We start from the raw sequence: 15,631 nt of genomic DNA on the forward strand, positions 1-15,631 counted from the left end.
GCAAGATTTGTTTTGTTGAGACAACTCTCTTGGCTAAATACATGGCTGGGGTTTTGCCACCCAAGAAAAAGCCAGAAACTACAACTTTACAGACATTATAATCACTGCTCAAACCTAAAATGTTTATAGTTACTCAACCACATCTTCATAATCAGAGGCAGGACCAGCCCATTCATTTAGGATGGACTGATTGCTTAGTAATTTTAAAGTGTTTTAAACATTTAGAAGCATATTTCCTTTCACTGAAATAAATGAAATCGCTCTGATTGTTAACCAATAGACTTTATAATCTTAAGATCCAAGAGTATACTGATTTTCCTCTAGAAGTGTGTATTCAAATGCATCATTTTTGAAAGGGCATCTATACAAAAACTGTATTGAACAAATCTGAATAGAAAAAGGAGATGTTCTTCAAGGGAGTAAAGGGATGAAATCAGAGCAAAGGAAGAGAGAAAGCTGGGGTGATATTGGGGAATTTGGGTGTTGGCAACTTTGTAGATGTGTAATTTCTAATTGAATTACCAAGAGGAAAAATCAACTTTATCTTAAGGACACCAACTGCTTATACAATCTGGAGTCAGGACACTCATGAAGCAGGCCTTTGAATCCCACCATAGTTGATCATCCAGAAGACAGTCACTATCCTCTTTAGTAGTTATGGTTCAGAAGGTGAAAAGTGTTCCTGGTTTATAATATTAAAAACAAGCTTTAACATTATTTTTTTTACACCTCAAAGTGGCATAGAAAGAATTTCAAGGTTTCTCAAGTAAATTTTCGAATTTAGGAGCAAAGCCAGTGGGTAAAAATAGGGATAGTAGGGACTTAGAGACCTGGTTTGATAGCGTAGGTCAAGCTGGGAGAAAATGGCTCTCTTAGCCAATCTTCATCAGAGCATGGTTCATCTGATTCTGTCAGCCAAAAATACTCTGTGTGGAAGAGTGGAGACTGTTCATTTACTGAACAGAATAACAACTTCGGAGGAGGACTGACTGGTCAAGCCCTTGTCCTTACCATTCTTCATTTCTGTTGTGACCACTCTCATTCAGGCTGGAGGAGGAAGTATCATGAGGTGTGTCGTATTTAGAATGATGAATACAATGTACCTAAGAGCTAATATCTTGGCAAATTTTTGAGAAAGAAAATGAGACTAAATACTTCTGAAGAATTGGTTATGGAGATGATTTGCAATGTCACTACCAAATCCAAGCCAATGTCACTTTCATTACCATTTTGGAAATTAACTTTACAACTTGGCAGTGAAAGGAGACTAAGGGGAGGAAAAGGGGGAGAAAATGAGGGAGGGGGGTAGCAGTTCAAAAAGACCTGACTTATGCAACTGTAACCCCTCTGGACCTCACCTTTACAATAAATACTTTTTAAAAAATTATTTAGTTTTCTCTTTCACAAAAACAGAATTTAATGTTTTTCTACTTTTGTCTCCCTCAACAACAGCAAAATTGGGGCATATTGGGAACATGTATTTCCTTATCATTATCGCTTCAGTACACGACAATGGAGCTAGTGTATTGTATATGTTCTACAAATGCAGGCCAATGGAGGAAATGAGGAAAGTGAAAAGAATAATGGCCAAAATGGGCACCAATATTTCAGCCTCAAAACCACAAACTGCTGTAAAATGAGGAGAAACAAAGTATCTCAGGAGATGTGAAGCATTGCTGTTTATGGTCCTTAAGATATTCTGTTTGAATATGCACACAGAGGGAAAAGAGTCCAATAGATTCTCCTGATGGTATCCATAGCACCCTTTATTGCATCTTATTCTATGTGTTCTTCTTGTGGAATGTGCCTTCCTTCCATTAGCGCTTCATGAATTAACCATAACTGCCACCAACGTAATTAAAATATTGATTGCCAAGAGGAAGTGAGGATTCAGCATTAATTCACTCAGCACAAACATATTGAGTCCTATTATGTGTCACTCCTTGAAAAAAATATATATTCAAGTAATTATCATGGCTGTACTAAGTTAGGGGTAATATTGAATTATAAAAGAGTACAGACAATCATTTTACAGCTTCAGTCCTACCAGATATATTCACTTCCATGATTAAACCATGAGTTTCTAAGCAGAGAAGATTCTCCAGGATGTTTTAAAATGCTGTATGGCTGTGGTCACTGAACAACTCATCCCTCAAATGGGGTGACCTGAATATTCCCAAAGATTCGATAGTCTAACATTCAGGAAGGCAATATCATGCCTAGGCCTATTCTAGAATCTCCTCTGTAATGAATGATGCTCATTTTTCCTTAAAACCCTAATACCTTTCACCCCTATGTTTCGTCTCCATCTGACTCTCTTAGAGGGTGAATTACTTTTTCCAGGTGTTCCCTTATGAACTGGTTGATAATATTTATAATAACTAATGCTTAACTGAGAGCACACAAGATGACAGGCACTTTAGTAATCTTTGTAATAAAATAATGGTTGACATTCTTCTTATGCTTAGTTTGTACGCTGGCCTTTAAGTCAGTTTCTCAATATCAGATAGCCTGACTCCTGGCCTGATATATTTAAAAGTATTCTATATCTAAGAATTTTTGTTGGCCACAAGTTCTCAAGGGTGATTGTTTTTAATCCATCACTTTGGTATGTCTGGCTAGGTTTAGACAGGTATGTCTCACCACTTTTGCCCTCTAGAAATACCTAGAAGCAACCTGATAGGTTTGCATATGGAATATAAAATCATATGCATAAAACGTATCTTTGCATCACATATAAAAATAGATTCTAATGCCAAAGAGTATTATGGGATGCAACAAGGGCCCCAATATTTGAAAGCAAAGGCATCTACTGATTCTCTACCTCAAATGACGTTAAGTATGAACTGTAGCTAATGTAGAAAGTGAGGAGGAAGTACAGCTATTTTGAAACCATGGATGGTAAAATGACTGATATACAAAGTAAGTCTGAACAATAAAAGTGTATTTGGACACTGCTTGAGGGTTGTAGCCAGCAGCCAAGCAACAAAGGTGGTGCTATGACAATAGGGAATTGGTGCCAGATTTTTATGCAGTAACTTTGGATCTGGATTCTTGGTTGTGTTGTTTTCCATGGTTCTTCTCGCTTGTTCACTTCTCCCATGGACCATAGTTTGACTTTAGCTCACAAGAGCACTTTGCATGACATGATCTGATCCCGTGTTGGGGGCTGGGCCACAGACAGTTCCTGAGGGAGTCACTACCTGTAATATCAAATTGAAGCAACAAAGGATCAAACTGAAGCAACAAAGAGACTTAGTGGAATGTGGATTTGAGGCTAGGCTTCCTTAGGATTCATTCTTAAGTCTAATTTTGGGTTTACAGCAGGTGCTATTCTATTATCTCAACAAATGATGCTCCCACAACTTCCGTTTGAAGTCATATTCCAGCAGAATGTCCATAGACAATAACTGAAAAATTTGTAAGAAATATATACATCATCGCCGGGTGCGGTGGCTCATGCCTGCAATCCTATCGACACAGGAGGCTGAGATCTGAGGATCAAGGTTCAAAGCCAGCACAGGCACAAAAGGACCTGATACTCTTATCTCCAATTAACCTCTAGAAAATGGGAAGTGGGGCTTGACTCAAGGGTAGGGAGGTAGTCTTGAGCTGAAGAGCTCAGGCACAGTGCCCAGGCCCAGAGTTCAAGCCCCATGACCAAAAAAAGAAAAGAAAAGAAAAATATACATCATAACCATCATGACTGCCTCTCTGAAGTTTTGAGTTGGGTTAAGCAAGTGTCTATATGCTACATCTTAGCAGCAGACCCTTGACGCCTCCAATTTTTGAAGCAAGCAAGAGAAGCTATAGGACTTTTAAAAAAAGTGTTTTTTTTTTCTGTATAACTGCAAAGCTTCTTTCATGAATTAGAAACTGAATCTATTCAATAGGCAGAGATAAGAACTAGATCAGCACCAGAGAGGAGAAATGTATCACAAATCCAGATTGAAGTATCCAGTTCATTTTCACACTTTGGAACAACACCAACACAATCCAGGCCATTTTCAGCGTAGTGACACTTTAATGCTTCTCTACCACAAATAAAGAAGGGATAGCTGCTAAATTAGATTCTGGGGTACCCAAAATGTTGTCAGCTTGTAATTTATCACTGGAATGACCTGGACTTCTGTATGAGATAGATCCATGAGAATTCAAATTGTCCTCATCTAGTCATGAAATAAAGTTCATTTACCTGAAATATCTTTTACAAATTAAATTATTAAAAATCAGTTTATGACATATTACTTCTGCCCAATCCCAAACTGATTGGTAAACACTTTTGCTAAATGACAGATTTAATTCATCTATGAAATTTGGTAATTAATTTTAGTAAATAAGCAGGATGATTTAGAAACATTAATAAGAATATCATAAATGCTCAAAAAGAGTATGCAACTTAGGTTGTTACTATGGAATGCAAAATATTGGTATTAAAATACTAATTATGCTAATATATACAAATATGTAATATACCGATAAATTAATTATATAAATGAATTAATATATTAATATAATACATAATGATATACTAATAATAACATACTAATAATAGTACAAGCATTCTCTTCTTTCAAAAGGTACACTACATGTTCCAAAAGCAATGTTTCTTTAGATGTGGATTTTTGATTCATGTAATTAAAATAAAAAATACTTCTATTTTGATTTTGTCAGTTGTATCAGCTCTTGGATCCGTGCAGGCGGAGTTCACAGCTCATTTGCTACATGTACAAATTACTTGCCACTATTTATTATGGGATGTGTTTGCTTCTGACACCTCCAAATTTATGTCTATTCATAGAATCAATTACAGCTACCCCTTGAGGGCATCCATTCCTGGCTTCCTCCCTTGGACACTTGCAACCTTTGATATTGAATCTTTCTCCTAATAACTAACAAGTTGATGTCTCCTGTTGCTTCTTGTTAGAAACCAAACTGTCAGAATTTCACAGTGAGGTGATCCTTTTTGCTACTTCATGTAGTTTTTAGAGACTTTTGTATGCCATATTTTACTTTCAAAATGTAAGCTATGTCAGCTAAAATATGTGGGTTTGGGCAAATACCTTTAAGTTAAATCTACAGTTATCATTAGCAAAGACATACTTATGTTTAGCATTTATGAGTACAAACATAACAAGTACACACATACATTGTGTATCAGTATCAGTGAATAAAAGTATGCATTATTACTTTTAGTAAGGCTGCTAATTGATCTATCAAATATTCTGGAGCAACTTTTGATAATTAGTATAGTTGGTGAATTTGACAAAAATCAACAATTTAAAAACTGATCCCCTTCATAAATGGCTTTCAGGGCTATGGATGTTAGATGCTTGCTTGCCATATGCAATGGTCTAGATTTCATCCCGAACACAGAAAATAACTCTCCTTAAATAATTTTTGGATGAGTGAACCACTCACCAAATACATTAGTATGCAAAATGCAGTTCTGCAAATGATTATGCTAACCACCTCCCCTGTCAGAACATGTCCATGATCCTTTACTGAGAACATTTGTTCAGAACTAGACACTTGATTCCAGCTGGACAAACCTGACCTTTCTCATAACTGGCCTCTTGTCCTAAAAAAAAATAAACCCAGTTTATCATCTGGGTTTAATGATGGCTTAGCTACTGATAGAAATGAGTTAGACTGAAGAAGACACATGGACTCCAAAAGCAAAGGAAATGATTATAAATGGCTGGGGTACTGGCAGCTCTCATCTGTTATCCTAGGTACTCAAGAGGCTGAGATTTGAGAATTTCAGTTTGAAGCCTAGGAAGTAAAGTCCATGAGACTCTTATCTCGAATGAAAAGTCATAATAATACTGGAAGTTAGAGGTATGGCTCAAGTAATTGAGTGCCAGCCTTGTGTGGAAAAGTTAACGGATAGTACCAGGACTAGAGTGAAAGCCCCAATACTGGCAAAAAATAAAATAAAAAAAAAAGACAAGATTTGAATGGAATTGAGTGCCCAATTGTGCCTGATACTCATGTATATTTGCATCTCTGAGTGCTTTCCATCGGTAAAGATGCTTTATAGAACTAATAATAAACCTTCATTTTGGATAATCCAATTAATCTTGGGTTTCTGTTACAGCTATTATATGGACATTGACTGTCCCCTAAAAGGTCCATAAGCCAAAGTATGGTCCCGAGGTAGCATAATTAGGGGAAATCTTTAAAAGTATAAACAAGTGAGGAGATTTGAGGAGGCTTTCTCCTTAAAGGGAATTATGGGAGCCCATGTCTTTTCTCTCAGTCTCTCTTGCTCACTGGCTTACAGTGAAGTATTCTCACTATGGAATATTGCCTACCACAGGCCTAATGCTAGAGCTGACCAAAATGAACTGGAAGCTCCAATTGTGTTGAGCTAAAATAAACCTTTCTCTTCATATATTGATTACCTCGGGTATTTTATTAAAATGGTGGAGAGCTAACAGAATAACATTCATATAAAACACATTAAACTTTTATTTTTTAAGGATGTCAACAAGTAATCATACTAGCAAAAATAAAGTGGTGTGATGCCAGCTTAGGAGTTACAAAACAACTGCAAACACCGCTTTCTATTCTTATATAATCTAAACATTTTATAGTACCTGCTCAGCAACTATGTATAGCAATTGACAAGCTGTTGAGAAAACAGATATGAATATAACCTATATCTCCAAAATAGACAAATAAAAATTCATATATTTCTTAAATATAATCACAAAAATATGCAGAGCTCACATCCGGAGCAAATTATAACTTTATCTTCCTTATAGTTTCATAAAATTGAATAGAATTAATAAATTGTCACAATTTCTCCCTTTCAACACACAAGTACCAGGCACAGATTGCTTGCCAGACAATATTTATCCAAGCTTTGGAACTCTGATAGCCCTTATTTTACTCAAATATTTGAAAGGAAAAAAATGCTCTTGAGCGTATTTTATATTGCTAGAAAAAGTTGGTACAAAATAAGACATAAGGATTTAAAGAAAATAATCATGAAAGCCCAAATTTACATAAAATTAGTGCAAATATATTACACAAAATCAATAATGTGAATGTCATTTTAGGTCCGTAGTTATGCATTAATCCTACCACAGTTCTTAGACTCTGGTTATAATTTTCCAACACAAAAGAAATATTTTGTCAGGCATGTCTATCATGGTCTGTATTACCACTGACCTTGGTTTTTATATGATCCTATCAAATGCTTCATGTGTAGTTAACAATTACTACAGGTTCTACAAGGACTGACTTTAGGAATTACAGTTTATCAGTGGTTAGCTTCTTAAACCAGCTACGCTTTCTAATTTATTCTCAAAATAATCTGCATAGTAAATAGGATGAAGAAATTGAGGATTTTTTAATTAACTGTAATTGTAAGAATGACATTAATGGATTATTCCATGTCAATTACCTAAAGCTCATAATTTGTGGAATGAATGTAAAATACCTGATTTAGTTGAAATTTATATATTCCCTTTAACATGCTCATCTGTTCAAATCTTAGGTGGTTTCAGATTATGCATTGTTACTGCCTGTTATAATTCATGAATACACATTAAGACATCTAACATGCAACTCCAGATGCATAGTTTCAATAATAAGAACATTATACCTTCGGTAGTATGGATATGATAATTTGGCTGTAAAATCAAGCAAGGAATCCTAATTTTATGTTTAAAAATAAATGTGCAAAACAAATCTGTTGAAGTATATAAATACAACTAGATAACTAGTGGAATATTTTGCCTACTAAGGGTGTCTCCTGAGACCTAGATTTATTTTCCTCTAAAATCCATACTACAAATTCAGGTACCATACCACATTAAATGACCGCCAAAGGAAGATCGGGTTATGAATTTTAAGCAGATGTACATTAATCTCTGCTCTGTATAAACCCATGTTAGTGAATAATAAGCAAAAAAAATGATTCTCTAACCTGAGATTTTTTTACTCTAACCGCTACCGGAAGTAAAAAGAAAAACTCACATAATATCATGACTCAAAGGAATTATTCATGCATAAGCATCTTGAAGGAATGAAATAGGTGAAGAGGTATCGAAAACCATGGAAACACTCACATTGTGACATAATTTACACATAGGGATAACAAAGCTATTTTGCAACTCTCTATGCTTTCTTACCAGCACACTGCCTGGCTTTGTATCTCTCAAACAGAGAGATGTTCTTAGAACATTCATTACAGTATTATTAACTGCTAGCAGTATTTGAATGTGCTTCTCTTTCCTTCTGTCTAGTCACATTCTGTAGTTTATTTTCCTTGTCTTCCTTTTCTTTTAACCTCTTGTATCAACAGATTGCTAGTGTTTGTCACACTACCCAAACTGACACTGGATGGGTCTAGTTCATGCAGTGAATTGTGGGTAACCGGTGATATATCTCACTCTCACTCTTTCTTTCTCTATCCCAAATGTGAATTCCTGTAAGGCAGAAGATAATAGAACTGTAGAATGAAAGATGTCCCCTTCTTGAGACACTAATGAGGAGGAAAGACACTTGTATAGGTGAGAGCAGAAGAAGTTTACTCTGGATATAGTAAACAGGGTGATAAACAAGTTTGGTCAAGATACTGAGCGAGTTTTGGTGGTTTACTAAGAGAATTATCTATTTAGTTATTTCCCTTTGTCAATTCCTTCTTCTCACCCTTAAACTTCTTTATATCAAGTGCCCAGTAACATGAATTATAAAATGGGGGAGAGAAAGAAAGAGAAGAGACTCATAGTCAAGAAACTCACAAGACTGGGAGTGAATAAACCTGAAGCCAACAATGGTGATGGGGTTTTGTGAATGATATGGTAGGGTGACCTGAATAGATTATGTAATATGAGCTCTCAGGGATGGACCATAAGACTACTGATGCTTGATTAGAATGGAAAGGACAAAAGAAAAGTATCCAGAAGGTAAAACAGAGACAGACATTCCAAACTGCAAGAAATAATACATGTTTCTTAGAGTTCCATATAAAGAATCTCATGGCTTTCTATCATTTAGAGCACTTACTGAAATGAATCAACCCTGTAGTCATTCCTAATTTGTCATTCCTTTCAAATCTTTGCATCCAAAATGCCCTACAGTGCCTTTGTTTTTCATCTTATTCCTGCCTGATGTATCTATCTACCCAGTATTACTCATTTCTCCTTCTCTGAACTTACTGTGGGCCACCAATATCTGTCCTTTCTATAACAACAATTACCTGAAAATGTGTTTTTAATTGCATTTTGCCACCTACTAAGAAACTTCCCTAGAACAGTCTGTGCTGTCTTACTGAGATGGAATTATATCTCTTCCATGGTTAAGACTTTGATTTTTTTCCCTTGACTTTGAATTTAAAAAAGAAGACAGACTTCCTAAGGATGGTATGTATATATGACCTTAGGCTATGAGTTCAGCTCACCTTACATTCCACCACAGTCAGGTACTTCATTACCACACTATCCAGACCAAGCATATGGATACTCTGCATAAACCTAGAACATGATCTATTATACCATGCTTTAAAAAATAATTTATCATCAATTATTTGATGAAAATAAAATGAGTTACACAGAGCTTCAAAGCATCCGATCTATGACGATGTATGGGTAGTTACCTGGACAAGAGAAAAAGGAATGTAGTTGAGACTTACATGATGAAAGTCAGATGACATCCTAAAGCTTCAGAACAATCCTTAGGATTTGTTGCTATGACAGCTTTAATCCTGTACATGTTTTTAATTGTTAAAGGTAATGTGGTTTTGTAAAAAAAAAAAAAAAATTCCTGGGCTCTAGATTCTGTGATGTCCAAATGATGTTTCAGAGTCTCTTTTGTTTTCTTAGATTCTAGAAAAGACAGAAGAAATTCTCATGTAAATTTCTCCATTGTTTAACTTTTTATCTCTTTAAAAGAGGATGAAGGGCCAGGAGTTTGGCCTAGTGGTAGAGTGCTTACCTAGCATGTACAAAGACCTGGATTCCATTCCTCAGTAAAACATATATAGAGAAAGACAGAAGTGGTGCTATGGCTCAAATGGTAGGGTTCTAGCCTTGAGAAACCCCAAGGGCACTGCTCACATCCTGAGTTCAAGCCCCAGGATTGGCAATAAATAAATAATTAAAATAAAAGAGGAAGAACTGTTAACAAACAGAGAGGTAGGGCACTTGACTGGACTTTGTTAGCAAGAAGTCAGTATTGGTGTGGATTCAGTTGTGATGACTCATGCCAGGAGAATCATGGAGCCTGATTCTTGTCTGCACTGGCTGAGTGCAGTGGCCATAACATTCACGTAAGACTGCACTGAGTTGGCTTCTTTCCTTTGTGATTTATTGCTTCAAAACAGATAACCAGACAACAAAGATTTCGTAAGAGCTTGTGGGAATGGTAGATAGATCAAGTCATTGTTTTGTTTTTTTGCTTTTAAATATCATGTTGAACATGTTATGAGCCCAGACCAAAAGTTACTTAGTCCCTTTCTTTGCAACAAATAATTAAATTCACATTTCAGGTATATTTAGTTTGTGTTTTGTTTCTCACACTCTGTAATGACTGTGCACTTGCTGGAATGGCTACAGACTGAACAGTGAAGGAAAGTCTCTGCCCTTAAAGGTGTCCCATCTGCACATTATTGAAATTATACATTCTGTAGGGGACTGATGAAACCTCGATCAATATTCATATGAAAATTACCTCTTCTAGTTCCAGCTTGCTGGTATCCTGCCCCTATGGTCAACTGTCTTGTATTTAGACCATATATAAACAATATGGGTTTTGTCATCTATCCAAATGTTATTGTGTTATGTGATTTTTTTTTGTAATTCACCTGTGCATGTACTATAATTTAGGCAAATTAACCTCATGTATCGCTCTCTTTGTCTGCCTTTCCTATTCCTGTACTGAACAATTGATTTTATTTTGTTTCCTTATGATATACTCATGCATAGTTCCATGTATTGTGATATTATTCATCTTTTATAATGTTCTTTTTTGTTGTCTCTTTCTCTTGTTTTCCCCCAAGGTCTCTCACAGGTATGAATATGTTCTCTTGATATGTGCATATATATATATATGTCTCTTAAGTCAATATGCCACAAATTTGTAGAAGCATGAAAGATTTGGTTCTTTTAACTTGGTTGATTTTACTGACCCTCTCTATTTTCAGCTCTTTCCACTTTCCTGCAAATGATATAAAACTGGTTTCCTTTATGATAGAGTAATGTTATGATGTATACAGTAATGTATGATGTCAGGGTATGACTGCAAATAGTAAATAATATGATAGTGAAGATATTATATACACATAATTATGTATCTATATCATCTAGATCTATGTATAGGTATTTGTAAGTATAGGTACAGATAGGTAGATAGCGGACCATAAATGTTTTAATTCACTTACCAGTTTTCAGACACCTGGACTGATTCCACAGTCTGGCTATTAGGCAGAAAGCTGCCATAAACACAAACACACAGCTCTATTTCTTGTATATTGATTTACTTTCCTCCATGTATATGCCCAATAATGTTTTGGGAAGATCAAGCAAAGCTCATAGAATTTAGTGTTAGGAAAAGAAAAGTTTGTATTCTTCCTTACTGGGTCTCTGATAAAATTTCAGAAATATGTACATAGGTCTAAGCAAGCACTGACTTTCAGAAACATCTGAATGGGAACTTAAAATGGTGCTCAATTGAAAATGTCTCACAATACAGTGTAATTATCTAAATTGCAGGTAACAAGCCGGTAATCTAATTGATTTTGTACAATGGCCTAGATACCGAATGATGTTATACCATATTTAAGTAGGTAACTGAGGAAGAAGACTCATTTGTATGTATCCTCAGAAAATGCTCCAGAGAATAAAAGAGATAATCACAAAAGAAATAAGAATTTTACTTTTAATTATGGTTTTAAAATGTCATTAGCACAAGTACTGGAAAGAAATTGAACTGTGAAATACAAATGTAAAAATCAGAAACAGAATGGAATTATTCCAGAGAGCTCTGAGTCATATCTTATCCCACAAGTTAAATTTCTTTTATTATTGTAATAATTGAGTCTTTCATATGGACAAAAATTGAACAGAAGAAATTAAGAACAGTCCCAGGAGTATGTCATATTTTTTTAAACATCTATGAGGCTTATTTCCATACTATATCTCATTTGAAAGTTATGTGAATACTGTAGAACATTATATTCTGTTATTTCAAGAATATATATATTATATAAGAATATAAAAGATATATATACATATAATGATTTGAGAAAACTTAACACCCAAATAAATTAGATGGACAATGCAACTAATTCATAATATTAATACCCACAAATCATGATTTAAACAATAAAAGAAAATAACTAGTCATGACTAAAATATAACTAGTCATAACTGAAATAAAAGTACCTCATCATAAAACACAGGGGTACCACTGGTTGAAATTGATCTGCAGCACCTTGGCCTTAGCAATAAAGATTTGGAGTTGACACTAAAGGCATAGTCAAAAAAAGAAGAATACAACTATCCCAAACTAAAATATTCTTGTACAGCAAAGGGAATAACAAAATGCAAGGGGCTAGGAGAGAATATTTGTAAACCATACGCCTAATGAGAGTTTAATATTAGAAATATAGAAAGGAACTCAATAACAATTGCATACTCAGAAATTAGCAAAGAAACTGAAGAAAAATATTTCCAATGGACACACCCAGATGCTTAACAGATTTATCACAAAAGAAATGGCAACTGATACTGTCGTGAATGATGTTCACATCTATTGGATATCTGTATTATAAAAGAACTAAAGACAAACACATTGGTTATGATGTGAAGATAAAGGAACTCTTGTGTGCTGTTGGTGAAAATGTAAATTACTATAGCCATTATGGAAAACATTATGGGGATTTCTCAAAAAAATAAAAAATGTAACTACTACTGTAATCTAGCAATCCAACTTCTTGGTATATAGCCAAAGAAATTTAAAATCAGAATCTCAAGGAGGCATCTGCACTGTCACATTTATTTTAGCATTGCTCACAGAAAATGAAATCTTCCCCCAGAGAAGAATGAGTAAAATGTAATATATGTATTTAAATATTCCAAATATTGCATGGATATGTACATATATATGTATCCCATAAAATATTATTAAATCTTTTAGAGAAAATTAATCATGTATTTGCAGTAGTATGGATGACTCTGAAGGCTTTCATGCTAAGTGATACAATCCAGGCACAGAAAGATAAATACTATGTTTTTCATATATATTTGGATTTAAAATGAAAAGTAGTTGCCATAAGGACAGAGAAGAAGGTAATGTTAGTAGACATTAAGCAGTGGAGAAAAATGGAAAATATTGATGAAAGAGAAGAGATTTCAACTTGTTTATAGTGATATGTTCACAATTTATATATATATAAGATCAGGCAGCTGTCATAAAGATAATTGTGTCTTTACACCTCAGTAAAAATGGGAAAACAGAAACATAACCTTTAAAAACTTTGTCAACCCAGAATTGACATGCACTGCTTCCATTTACTCAGATTAAAACTCACCCATTTGTTGTTTTAACTGATGTTACATCATTAAGTGAAATGCTATTTTGTTTTTCTGAATGGACACATTTAAACTATATATATATACATATATATTATAACCAATGTTGAAATTTAGAGTCAAAATTACTTATAAAATTGTCAAACTTTGCTCATGGATCTTCTGGTTCTACATTTTTAATCATCAACATGAACCCTGGATGCCTATTTTAAACAGGTTTGTTTTTAAGAAGTGCATTTTTCAAAGTTCCCATCCCAAATGTATCAGGATTATCAAACATTCAGCACTTTGGTCTGAATGTCCTCCTTCACTTTAACGACCTTTCTCTTATCTTTACCTTCACAGGGAAGCACTTTTCCGGGAAAGAACCAAACCAGATTTTATTCGTTGATCCTCAGTGCTCCTGCAATATTTGGTTCACACTGAGGCAGCAGCCAGAGGCAAACACAGGGTAGAGCAAGTTCTTGCTCACTGAATAAAATGGAACCAAGAAGCTGGTGGCTCATGCCTATAATCCTATTTACTTAGGAGGCTGAGATCTGAAGATCTGTATGCAAAGACAGCCAAAGGCAGAGAAGCTCAAAAGACTCTTATCTCCTACTGACCACTAGAAAACCAAAAGTGGCTCTGTGGTTCAAGTGGTACAGTACTAGCCTTAAGCAAAAGATACCCCCTCCCAACAAAAAGAGAGTTATCATTGAAACCTATAGCTGAAAACTATGCTAAGTTCACTGTCTACTAGCTCCCAACAACAAATCACATAAAAAATGCTGACATTATGCCCCATAACTAATGAGTATTATTTATTCCTGTGAGCTGTTATGCTAATATTACCAGTGTTACATCAGAGACAAACAAAAGTAAATTTAACAATGTTAAGTGAATTGTCCAAGTCTATGCAGTTCCTTCGGAGAAGACAATTCCCTTGGTTCCAACTGTATGCTCTTACTGACAAGTCCTGATGCCTTCTTTCTTTCCTTGATGCTCCATAAATTCTATGATAGAATTTGAAAAACCCCATGATTATGAAACAATGAAAGACACAAGAGATGTTTTCCACTTTGGCCATAGTATGTGTTTTTTCTTAAACATAGAATCTTCTTCCAAATGAAAACTAAAAAAAACAACCACAAAATTCCTCTAACCAACTTGAGGAGTAAACATGTGTACTGATGCATGTTAAGCAGGTACTCGCTCACTGAGCTATCTCCTAACACAGAAGCTTTCTCTTGCTCGCTCTCGCTCTCTCTCCCTGTCTCTCCCTTTTTTTTTTTGCCAGTCCTGGGGCTTGAACTCAGGGCCTGAGTACTGTCCCTGGGTTTTCTCAAGGCTAGTGCTCTGCCACTTGAGCCACAGCACAACTTATGGCTTTTTCTGTATATATGGTCCCGAGAACTTGAACCCAGGGCTTCATGCATGCTAGGCAAGCACTCTACACTAGGCCATGCTCCTGGCCCAGAAGCATTTTCTTAATAAGGTATTTTAGATAATAATTAGCCTAAAAGTCATTTGGTGATAGCTAATTCAAAAGACGACAACAAAAAATATAGTCACTGCACTCACAAATCACACTAGACATTAAGCAGGGAAGTTTTTGTATGTGAGAACACCAGCATGGCTCAGAATCTTGTAACAAGTTATCATATTCAAAATGAAAACATTTTGATTAAGCTGCTTTAGAGGTAGCAAGGAAACTGATTCATAATTTTGTAACTTACTCTTAAACTGATTATACTAGCTTTGTCTCTCCCTCTCCTCCTCCCCCTCTCTCTTTTGGTTGGTCATGGGGCTTGAACTCATGGCCTAAATGCTGTTCCTAAGCTCTTTTTTGTATAACTACTTTGAGCCATAGCACTGCTTTCAGTTTTCTTGTGATTAATTGGAGATAAGAATTCCATGGATTTTTCCTTCCCAGGCTGGCTTTGAAATGTGATCCTCAGATCTCAGCCTCCTGAATAGCTAGGATTATGGTTATGCACTAATGAACCCAGCACTAGCTTTGCCCTTTCTTTCTTAATGTCCCTAAATCTGGATCCTCTTGATTACTTAAATCCATGCCAAGCACACAGTCACAGTATCTATCATAT

General features: G+C 35.3%; 1 long non-coding RNA gene across 1 annotated transcript; it reads right to left on the bottom strand.

Moving 5' to 3' along the window:
- Positions 1-2,927: 2,927 nt before the first annotated feature.
- Positions 2,928-8,066, bottom strand: LOC150051877 (uncharacterized). The gene is made up of 2 exons (XR_016538452.1): positions 7,990-8,066; positions 2,928-3,203 (listed from the first exon to the last, which is right to left on the bottom strand). It is a non-coding gene; the product is annotated as an uncharacterized LOC150051877 (long non-coding RNA).
- Between the last annotated feature and the right edge of the window lie 7,565 nt (positions 8,067-15,631).

Source organism: Megascapheus bottae, chromosome 17 (genome assembly GCF_031878675.1).
Source record: "Megascapheus bottae isolate mThoBot1 chromosome 17, mThoBot2.hap1, whole genome shotgun sequence".
Taxonomy (NCBI): domain Eukaryota; kingdom Metazoa; phylum Chordata; class Mammalia; order Rodentia; family Geomyidae; genus Megascapheus; species Megascapheus bottae.